At 35.5% G+C, this 11,717-nt stretch overlaps 2 long non-coding RNA genes across 2 annotated transcripts; both read right to left on the reverse strand.

Moving 5' to 3' along the window:
• Positions 1-2,795: 2,795 nt before the first annotated feature.
• Positions 2,796-5,174, reverse strand: LOC127503651 (uncharacterized). Its single transcript, XR_007927164.1, has 4 exons — positions 5,118-5,174; positions 3,732-3,861; positions 3,298-3,487; positions 2,796-3,172 (listed from the first exon to the last, which is right to left on the reverse strand). It is a non-coding gene; the product is annotated as an uncharacterized LOC127503651 (long non-coding RNA).
• Positions 5,175-6,689: 1,515 nt separating this feature from the next.
• On the reverse strand, positions 6,690-9,947 carry LOC127503648 (uncharacterized). The gene is made up of 3 exons (XR_007927161.1): positions 9,871-9,947; positions 8,306-9,724; positions 6,690-7,503 (listed from the first exon to the last, which is right to left on the reverse strand). It is a non-coding gene; the product is annotated as an uncharacterized LOC127503648 (long non-coding RNA).
• Positions 9,948-11,717: the final 1,770 nt, after the last annotated feature.

The raw sequence follows: 11,717 nt of genomic DNA on the forward strand, positions 1-11,717 counted from the left end.
ATTATTGGGCAAGTCAAGATTGACCAGATTGACCGACCCGTACACGCTCACTCAGTGGATGGACGATCTCTGGTTGAGTGGCCTGACATCATCTACACCTGCCTGAGAAACCGAGCATGTATAGTAAAGAGAAACTGAGTGTGTAAAAAAATTCAGTTGTACGACTAGTTAGCTAACTTATCTACTAAAAAAAGTTAGGTTTGCACGACAAATCATTTAACTTGTTCCTCAATTTCTGATTACCCTTACAAAAAAAGAAGTTTATTTAAGTGTGCTATTAGGCTAGTCTACTTCTTTTAAAGTAAAAATAAGAAAGTATACTAGGCTTGTAGTTGTCACAGTCACCATGCCTGCTTCCTTTTGTGCATTACATTTCCCACAATCCTCTCTGATAATCACCTGCATGCACTTCCCAATCACACACCTGTTACTAACTTGGACTATGTGAATTTTTACTCACTACTCACCTGGATCTACATACCTGTATCCTCTCCCTGTGCTCCATTCACATGTTCCTGCCTCCCTTGATTCCCATCTCCTCTTTTCTTGTTTGCTCAACTCCTACAAAGATAAGAGACATTATCATCTTCAGCAATCATCAAGGTGTGTGTGGTTCCCTTACCTGTTTCTATCCTCATCCACTCTGGTTGTTGTGATTTGCTTCATTTGCTTTATAATTTCACCCTGTTGGATAATAATCTGTTTCATCACTGTACTCACCGTTCTCCTGAGTCTGTGATCTTCAGTAGTGTTTAATCCTTTGAGTAAACTATTAAAGCCTTTTGCATAGTTTTGTATACAGTTTTATAAACTTGCACTGCTTGAAAATATCGATTTATAAAAAAAAAACAGATATTTTAAGTAGAATTTTATTTGGGGGCCCCTCGGTGCTCAATGCTTGATTATTCATACACTATAAATCTAAAACACCCATTATTAATTTTATTAGTTGTAGCTGTGTAGATTACACCGTACCCACGTCTGCCTGGCATGTTTTTACCTTTTCTAGTGGTCGGGTGTTAATTTATAATAATAATCAGTGATCTCAGAGTTAAATTCGTCCAGCTGGTGATGGACACTGTTTCATATAATCACCAAAGTCGATTTTTACTTGGCGAGTGTTAATTTGAATGAATTGTGCTTATCAGAATAATAACAGTTAGGAGGAATACACAGATTGAAGTGTTTAGGAAATGTATATTTGCTACAGACAAAAGAAATCACTGTACTAAAACAATAGAAGTTTATTATGAAAAGATGCATTAGGCCCTACATCAAAATACTAATGCCTCATTCCTGATATTAGTCACATGATTAAAGGCATGGTTCATACAAAAATGAAAATGATATCTCACCTTCTGATTACCTGCTTTAGGTAACTGTATGTCAGGTAGATGTGCTGTCGGGGCGTGGCCTGTTGACAGACAGACTGACTCACATTACTCAATACATATTTCAGTAATAGTCACAAAATATACAGCGCTGGAAGCGTGTCAAAATTACTTTCCTTGGACCAAACCCATATTGTGTTTTAATCACCTTGTGATGAGCTGAAATAATGTGCACTGCAGCTCTGAGATCTGTTGTGTCTGAATTTGGGAACGCCTGATGAAACACAGACGACACCTCTTCACTGAGCTGCTGGCTTGAGTTGACTACACTTCATCATCTAGTGCTTCCCAAACTGGGGGTCGTGACCTCTGGGGGCCCGGCATTATAAAATGAAGGCACAGAAGACTGAAGGACAGTGTGCAGTCAGAAAATTGTTCTGCAACAGAAACTATACAAGACCTCACTGCGAAATGAGCCCTGATTATTATGCAGCTGCTTGCCATATAAGTAAATAATTCAGTGTAAAATATTAATTTGACATATTTTATTACCTCAAAATGACCCGCTTGAGCGGCCTGCTATCAGTTGTAACTGTTGTTGTGCAATAACACACCACTAGATGGCACGATTGAGGAACCAGAATTGAGTGTTGAAGGGAGCAGTGTAGAAATATAAGTGTAGAAACATCAGTCATAACTGATCTCAAAGTTATTAAAAGCTTCATTGATGGAAAAACACATTTTTCTCACTAAGTATTAACGTTTACTCTCTCAGTGAGTAAATTTGAGGCATAAACAGGCATAAACCGATCAGGCATAACATTATGAGCACTGACAGGTGAAGTGAATAACACTGATCATCTCTTCATCACGGCACCTGTTAGTGGGTGGGATATATTAGGCAGCAAGTGAGCATTTTGTCCTCAAAGTTGATGTGTTAGAAGCAGGAAAAATGGGCAAGCGTAAGGATTTGAGCGAGTTTGACAAGGGCCACATTGTGATGGCTAGACGACTGGGTCAGAGCATCTCCAAAACTGCAGCTCTTGTGGGGTGTTCCCGGTCTGCAGTGGTCAGTATCTATCAAAAGTGCTCCAAGGAGGAACAGTTGTGAACCGGTGACAGGGTCATGGGCGGCCGAGGCTCAGTGAAGGCTGACCCGTGTGGTCCGATCCAACAGACGAGCTACTGTAGATCAAATTGCTCAAGAAGTTAATGCTGGTTCTGATAGAAAGGTGTCAGAGTACACAGTGCATCAGTTTGTTGCGTATGGAGCCGCATAGCCGCAGACCAGTCAGGGTGACCATGCTGACCCCTGTCCACCGCTGAAAGAGCCAACAGTGGACATGTGAGCATCAGAACTGTCACTCATCTGAACTACAGTATAAATGCCATGTGACTGAAGTCAGAAAAAATGATATACAAGTACACGAAGGCAAGCATTATAAAATGTAATGCTGTCTTAAATATCAAGTCAATGGTTATGTACAAATGTGTACAAATGTGTATAATGACATGGGTATTACAACATAAACCAAATGGCTTAAAAAACATACTAATTCACATACTACATACATACTAAATTACAGAATATACAGTTTGTACAGTATAAAATAAAGAAGCTGTTCATATATCATGTTGTTAGTGATCAGATGAGTCTGTAAGAGTCCAGGATCTGAACAGACTGTAGTCTGATGATGATGATGAAGATGTTCAGGTCTTCAGCTGCTGGTATCTGAACTCTGTGATGTTCTTGAGAACATGATGAAGGATTTGTTGTAAGAGTCTCAACTTAATTTTGACATCAGAATCAAACTCTACAGGCTCGTCTGGATCACATTAGACTAGAAATCACAAATATACATCAGATTATTGTCATACATTGTTTTGAATTTATGGGATTATGTTCTCAATTTAAAACAAACTAAAATGTGATGAATTATGAGTTTCATAATGAACAAACACTCACAGGTTGGCTTTTTCTCCATACTCTCACATCTATCAAGTCTCTGTCTTCTTCTCTCTTGTGATCTGCTGGTTTGTGTTTCATTTCTGGAGTCAGTTTTTCTCTCTGTCTTCTTGTTTTCTGCTGCTCTGTGATTTCTGAGGCTCCAGCAGTTTTCTGGATGTGTGATTTTCTTTCTCCACTCCATCTGAATCTGTTCAATCAGACACACAGAGTTTAATTATAGCGATATAACATCATATCACACGGGTGTATAATTTAGTTCAGTCATGACATCTCTCGGAGTGTTTGGCATGGTAATGTGTGACAATGTTGATATGTTTGGTCTTGGTGGAATAGATCTGCTGCTGCTGTTATTGCTGCTAAAACACACACGACACACTGCTGTGAACAAGTAAGACATGCTGCTGCTGTACAATATAGCGTACATGAATTACCTGAAGCAGATCTATACAGGTGGAGCTGGGGAAGGTGGAGGGTTTCTGAAGGCAATGCTACCAAAGTATTTTGAAGGTTGAGCACGCAAGATCATTGGCTGCAGATACAGCAGGAACCAATCAGCTGTGCCTATAGATAATGACGTGATTACGAGCAGGTTGAGTTAATGGAACACAATCAAATTAAGTTAGGACAAAATGTATAGCAATTGTGTTGCTTTAGCTCATTTTAATTAACCAATTTGAACAAGCAGAAGCAGCAGATAATTCTCTGTTCGGTTCTTATATGGAGTGATTGTTACAAGTGATCCGTGTTTCTCCTCCCTTTAAATCCGTTTGTATTTGGAGAATCGAGTGGAGAGAGAGAGCAGCGTAAACCAGTTGAAGTAATAATTGTTTGGGTTTGGTTTATCAAGTCAGGACAGGTGAACTAATGCTTCAGAGATGCCTAGATTATTTTGCTATATATTCAGTACAGTAACATACAGTAAAAACACTGATTACATCATTGATTACTGTAAAAGATTCAGATCAGATTCATTCAGAAAAACATGAAATCCAAATACTGAAAGAACACAAACATCTGATTATAATTCCTGTAGCTAAAACAGCGTATCGTGGGTTTGTTTGCATGAACAGATTCATAAATCCGTGTCTTTGAATGAAAGCATCTGCCAAATGCAAACAGTTGTGAATATAAATTCACATACATCTCACAGAATCTGCTAAATGTGAATATTTTTAATAAAATAAAAGGGATCGTAAAACATTGTTACTTTTTATTCAGTCTTGCCCTGAATAAGCATCACATAACAGAAGTTTATATAGTCCACAAGGCAAAATATGTAAACTTATGACCACAAGTGTTTATTTTCCTATATAGTTTATGTAGAGTGAATAATGTTACTAATTTATATAATGTAAATGAGGCTCTTCCTATATAAAGAATGAATGAAAACTTATAGAATTGATTTTACACATTCAGACACAGAGAAGATGAAACACTGTTGATGATGAAATATAATATTAAACATCATAAATACTCCGTTTGATGTGTCTCTATTAATGCAGTTTTGTCTGACTAGACTCAGTGACATTTTCTGTTTTATTTTATCGTACCTTTTTGTTCACCATTTTCTCTTTCTCTCTTGTCATATGTTTAATTATTCTGCGGTTTGTGATTCTCCACACGTTCATTTCTCATACATTTTGCCTTTGGTTTATCTGTTCAAAATATGAGTGAATTTAAAATGATTGATATAATGATTGTTGTGCAGCACAGGGTTACATTTCAGTTTTACTGTAATAGAGACATAAATGTTTGGATTTAAATAAATTTAAAAAAATCTCTTTACAGAACAAGTAAAGATGAGGTGTTTTAATTACCTTGTGGTGAGCTGAAAAGAGGAAACATCCAGCGCAGCTCTGAGATCAGAAACTAGACAGCTTTTATACAGTCTGAAGGTTTAACTCCACCTCTGTCTTTTACAAACGTCACTAGTTACCAGTTCAGACAGAGCGACACTGCATGCGTGTGCAATCTGCTCAGTAACCTACTGCAGGAATCACATGTACAATAGTCACATGTTCGACGAAGCATAAAATAAGACAAATAGCCGAGCAACTGAAGTCCTCCCAACGAGATTTACCCTGATTTCAATGGTAGAATAAATGAGGTAAAGTTTCTTCCTCAACTTTGCAGAATACACACAAGTTAAAGAGATAAAAAAGAGGCAGTTTGGGAGTTTGGATAGACATTATGTAGAATCTTAAAGTGTACCTCTCTTATTTTATTTTTCAGGGAGTAACCATGATATAACCATGAAGATATACAAAGTCATAAATTCTTCATTCTCCATTATTAAATATCAGAAACAAAAACCTCTGTCATAACACTTGTTAATAAATAGTGTTTTTCCATGAATTAAAATATTCAAATTGTTCAAAAGAATTTCTTTGTGAGGAGAAAAGTTGCTCATAACACAGTTTCCAATCAAGTAAAGAGAGAGAAATGGGTCATTTAGAAGAGGAGAAACTGCATTTTAAAAGAAAATCTAGACCACCTAATATGGCATTGGGGATTTATTGAATCATTACTACAGACAGAGACATGTTTTATCCAGCTAATTGTAGATGAACTAATTCTTTTAAATCAAAAACTTCCAGGCCACAATAATGGAAATATTTCCTTTTTAAACCAGGAAGACGAACTGGGCCATAGAGTTTGAGAAAATCTAGTTGCGCCATCTAGTGGACAGAGATGGAAACTAGATTTACTCAAAGTCTTTTAGTGCTAGAAATATTCTGTAGTGACTCGACCAATCGATGGCTTTTCAGAACAGCTCATTTTTTTCCAGCCTGTATAAAATCTGTACAATATAAAGGCATGGTAGATGTGAATGTGTGTGACCAGTAGAGGGCGTTCTCCGTTAAAGCAGAAGCATTTGGGCTGCACCAAAGATATTACAGTAAATAAAGATATTACAGTATATAAAGATATTACAGTATATAAAGATATTACAGTAGACAAACCTGTGTGAATATAAGTGAGGAATCAAAAGGGTTTTCAATGCAGGCCAACAAATGAAATGATGAAGGGTCATAATGTGTTTCTATAATGTGTCAGTAATGATCTGAAGTTTTGAATGATCTGCTGGTGCCATCAGTGTCATATTAGTCGTTCTGACATCAATCTTCACTGAATTCAGCTCACAGGATCTTCAGACAAGCTGCACAGAAGTTATCAAACAGGTTTCTGATTTCCATAACTAGGATTTCATATGTTTGTATTGTGATTTGCTCCTTGCAGCTATATCTTTAACTGTGAATCTTTTAATTTAGTGTTAAATATATTTAGACTTTAGAGGGCTGCTAAAGCAGAAGTGTTTCTGCAGTAGATGTGTGGAGGAGTTTGTGTGTTCTTGTCTGATCTGGTCCAAGAATTTCAGTTAATGACAGTTGTTTTCTTCTAGGCATCTTTATTATGATTGAAATGAACCACTTCAGAACATCTTACAGAAATAATCACATCTGTGTCTTAAACCAGAGGTTTTCAAACTGCTGTTCAGGGTCTGTAAGAGGTTGAACATCTCAGATTTCAGAGAGAAATAATGTCATTTCTTTATTCACAACCACAGATGTTTATATTTTAGGAAGGTGTTTCTTCACAAGAGGATCATCATATTTAAGATCTGTAGCTTCAAAATGACCAAGTCTATAAATTCTTAAACAACTCTATACAATCACACAGTAACGGAGATACAGTGACGACATCAGTGATTACTATAAAACTATCAAATTCAGAAAAACATGTGCTATATTTACAAATATCAAATACTTTCATACACATTCATTGCCATAAAAAGTGCAAGAACTGATCTGTTAACTTTTATTAATGTACATTCACTAATGAATACTGTACTATTAAATATTTAATATCTTTAAAAATATACAAAATCAAATGAAATCAAAACTATAGAAGTGTTTTAAATATGTAAACATACAGACACGATCAAACACTGAACTTGAAGACACTTGAAGCAAATTTACATTGCAGTGAAAAACAGTTTAGTCTTTGACTGCTTGATAAATCTAAGAAAAATCTATATTGCACTATTGATTAGTGCATTTATGAAATTACAAAAGCTGCAATTTAAATATATACACTTCATTCATCTTTGTTTTTCATAAACACTTATTCTCACAGCTGACGATACATCTTCTTTTTCTTCTTCATCTTCTTCATCTTTTCTTTCTTCATCTTCATCAGTGGCTACTTTCCATGCATAAAAAAGAAGAGAATCAGAACTGTGTGAACGTGTTAAAGAAAATGGTGTCAGTATCCATCTTAAGTTAATTCATGACAATAAACATAAAATTCTTTAACTTTTAAGTTCCTTTTTTAAACTGTTTTCACTTCAGCAATAATCTGCCATGTGTCGTCTTTAAAAAGAGACCAAACTTCAGGATGTGCTTCAAAACATTCTAGATTTATGACAGTTTAAGCTGGAAATTTCATTTGTCTATGCTGCAAAAGTGAATAAATGGATTATAACTACTGGATAAATATAATTTAGTACCATAAAATCCCCTAAAAATACAATAATATTAAATAAAAAAATATTGATTCATAAATATTAATTAAAAAACATAATTGAACAAAAATATAGTACATTCATTTCATTGAAAAAAAACATTTTTGACTGACACGTGAAGAGCACCAGGGTTAAAAAAATAAAATAAAATAAAAGTACAATATGATTGATTTCAGGTAAAGATCTGATCCAATAATGTGAAACACACATCAGAATTTCTGCCAAAACAAAACCATGATGGTTCATCATGTGAAAATAAAAAACCAAGATATTATTATTAGTACTATTGTCATTATGCAGTTGTATTATAAAATAAATTATTTTTATTAAATATTTGACTTCTATCAAATCAAACTTTTAAGATTAAGTGCACATTATTTTTTTTCAGTTTCAGTTTCTTGCTGCTTTCTAACAGAACTGTCAGTGTTTCTGCATCAGTTCAGATCTATTAATTCTCTGTATAATCAGTCAGTGTCTCACCTCATCTGTGAGTGTCTCTTTGAAACATCAGACTGAATCTCGAGAAACTAATAATTAAAAACACAAATATATTATTGTTTTCATGCAGTTCATATATAGTGGATAAATGTTACATTTTTTTACTGTAAATCAATAAATTTGAGGCAGAGAACGATCAATGATAGGAGAGACGGGGACAAACGTAACAAATTTTGGTCATGTCGTCATTACTCAAAAACCTTCTGAAATATTTTAATACAATTTTTATGTCAGTAACTTGTATCTGTGTTCTACTTGTTAACAGTCACCAGATGTTTTTACAAGCAATGTTAGAGTCACATTATTGATTGAACAGGCTATAGTTCTGAACACAATAAAACTTTATCACATTATTAGAAAAAAAACTATTATTTTCCATATTGAGTTTCCATGCTACTATTACAAGCCAAAAACAATAGTAAATATGTTAATAAATCTGTTGATCTTACGCCGGTATGGCAGTATTTAAAGTTAAGACAACTTCTGATTCATAAACATGAGAATGAACCCTGGTCTCCAGATTGAGAGGCAAAAGACTTTACTGGACTACGTTACCACACTACAATATTTAGAGTATACATAGATATTTAAACTGAACACAAAACACTTTTCTTAAATTACTGGAAACAATAATGTGTTCTGATGTCCTTACTAAGCTGGACTTTGATAGAGTCGTGACTGAACCACCCCGTGACAAGCTCTGCTAGATAGACAAAGATATCAAATGTTAGACAACAGAATGGTCATCAAAACAAGACACATTTAAATTCATAGACATTAATGGTTTAGACAGTATGAGGAAAAATCAAAAATGAGTCTTTGCAGAAAAATTCTATCAAGTATGACTCAGAAGTTTGTCCTCTGGCATGCAGAGAGAGATAAAATTGGTGTAATTTGAGATGTTACAGTTGACTCCGGTCTCCCCCTAGTTTTAACATTAAGATCAGCCACTTTCAATCCCCAAAATGTATTTTTAAAGGACCTTTGAAACTGTGTATGATCCTAGAAAACACACCTTACACTTCATACATATTTCATATTTATATTTTTAAAACCGTCATATTACAGTCTCTCATGAATCTGTGAAATCACGAATGCTTACAGTTGCCAATAATTCACCATTTAGTGTCCATGATATCACGCTTCGATTGATTTCAAGCCTCCTGCAATTAAGCCCTGAATTTAGTTATGATCACCGATAACTGATTGATTGTTGCACATTTCATAGAGTATATGTAAAACTGGATAAGATACTCACATTTTGGTCTCTTGTCATCAATGCTGTCCCGTCGAGCTCGTGTCAGGATCTGTTTCTCTACTTCTTCAGATGAATCTCGTCCTCTTTGCTCTTTATTTTCTGATTCCGGCAGTTTCTGATGATCCATCTTCTGCTATTTATTTCTGTTGCAAAATGTACAATTCAGAATTAAAGTAAAGTTTGCCACGTATCAGAGATTCTTGTGCAATTCAGATTTACATTTTAGTTTCATAGTAAAAACAGTGTAAAATAGGTTAATAAACAATTAAAGATAAAGTGTTTTAATTACCGGTGATGAGCTCTCGAGGGAATCTCCACTGTCTGCAGCTCTGAGAGCTTGAGCATTTATAGCAACACGAGGGAAAATTCAGAGAACTCCTCCTAAGATCATAGCCAACAGATAAACTGCATACCTGAGAGTTTGTGCCAACATGGTCTTGGATTAGAGTCAAAACAGTTTTGGAATAATGCCAGATGTGTGCATTCCAATTCCATTTCTTATTTTATGGCTTACGCAAACACAGAACGACATGTAGTGAAATGATTGATACGACTCTCTGCACAGAATGCAATAAATTATACAGAAAGAAAATATAAAGTAAAACAGGAATAAAGAAGAAGAAATCTGAAGATTAGGGTTAAGAAAATCCAGATTAAGAATGAAAATCATGAATCATGAAAATGATCTGCTTATTGAAAATTAGAGATGAGTCAAAAATCACTCTGAGATTCCTCACATGATCTTGTATGTTCAACGATAACGGGTAAGAGAGAAAAGGAGGAGCCCAAGATTTCAGTTTTGTTCTCATTTAATTGTAAGAAATTATTTGCCAACCAATGTTTAATATCTTTAAAACAATTTAAGGCATTCTCAGATGAGCGATTTTTGTCTATACTCACTGGGAAATAATATTGGGAATTGTCAGCATAACAGTGATAAGATATGCTGTATTTCTGAAAAATAAAGCTCAGAGAAAGCATGTACAATGAAAATAACAATGGTCCTAAAACTGACCCTTGAGGGACACCACATTGCAGCTGAGCTGGTGTAGAAGACAAGTTGCCTAAATTTACAGTGAATGTCCTTTTCTTTTAGATAACTGGAGGTCGTCCCCTCGATGCCCAGCCTAAACGATTTAGAAGAATATTATGGTCAACTGTATCAAACGCGGCACTGAGATCCAATAAATCAACAGGCGAACCTGAATCTATGGAGAGTAAAATATCATTGGTGACCTTCAATAATGCAGATTCAGTGCTGTGTAAACATCTGAAACCAGACTGAAATGTATCTAAAATGTTAAATGTATTTAGACTGGAGTAGAGCTGGGAATAAACAACTCTCTCCAAGATCTTTGACAGTTTGGAGATCGGTCTGGAGTTGCCATGTAGAATTGCCTGTTTCCACTTGCTAATGAGCTGCTAATTATAGCGTCACACTGGAACTAAAAGTCATAAAAACTTCTTTAAAGAGACGTGGAGAGAGAGAATCCAGCTTACAGCTGGAGCACTTCATCTTGGAGACTACATCTGCCATCTGACATCTACAGACCTGAAGCTTGTCTCGTTTCCACTTACGCTCAGCTTTTCTGCACTCGTCTGAGAGCGCGAGTGACGTCGTTTAATCAAGACTGTGAAACACCTTTAATCCTCTTAAACTTAAGTGGAGCGACTTCATCAAGTGTGAAAGTACAAGATTTATTAAAATCTTCAACCAGTGATTCAGGTCAAGTCCAGCAAAGACATCACCTGAGAAATGCGTTAGATAAAATCCTGAAAACTACATCATGTTTGGTCTCTTCTGACAGCTTATAAACTGAATAGAATTGTGGTGAACAATAGAGATATTAAAGTATTCTAATGTACAATCTGAACTATTGCTCAAACCAGAATTAAGAGATATTAACGTGCTTTTCCCTTTCTAGATCATCATCTGTTCAGTTTTATGGCCCTTTGGTTTCATTTCAGTGTTTGTGTTCCATGTTAATGCTTTGTTCAGGGAATAAGAAAGAAAAATAACTGTTGATCAAATAGAGAAGTGTTTATTCTGCCACTTCCACACACAGCACAGGTATCATCATGCCCTCACACGACAGACTAAAGGTTTTTACCCTGCTGCTCGTGCACACCTGAGCG

This window comes from Ctenopharyngodon idella, chromosome 21 (genome assembly GCF_019924925.1).
Source record: "Ctenopharyngodon idella isolate HZGC_01 chromosome 21, HZGC01, whole genome shotgun sequence".
Classification (NCBI taxonomy): domain Eukaryota; kingdom Metazoa; phylum Chordata; class Actinopteri; order Cypriniformes; family Xenocyprididae; genus Ctenopharyngodon; species Ctenopharyngodon idella.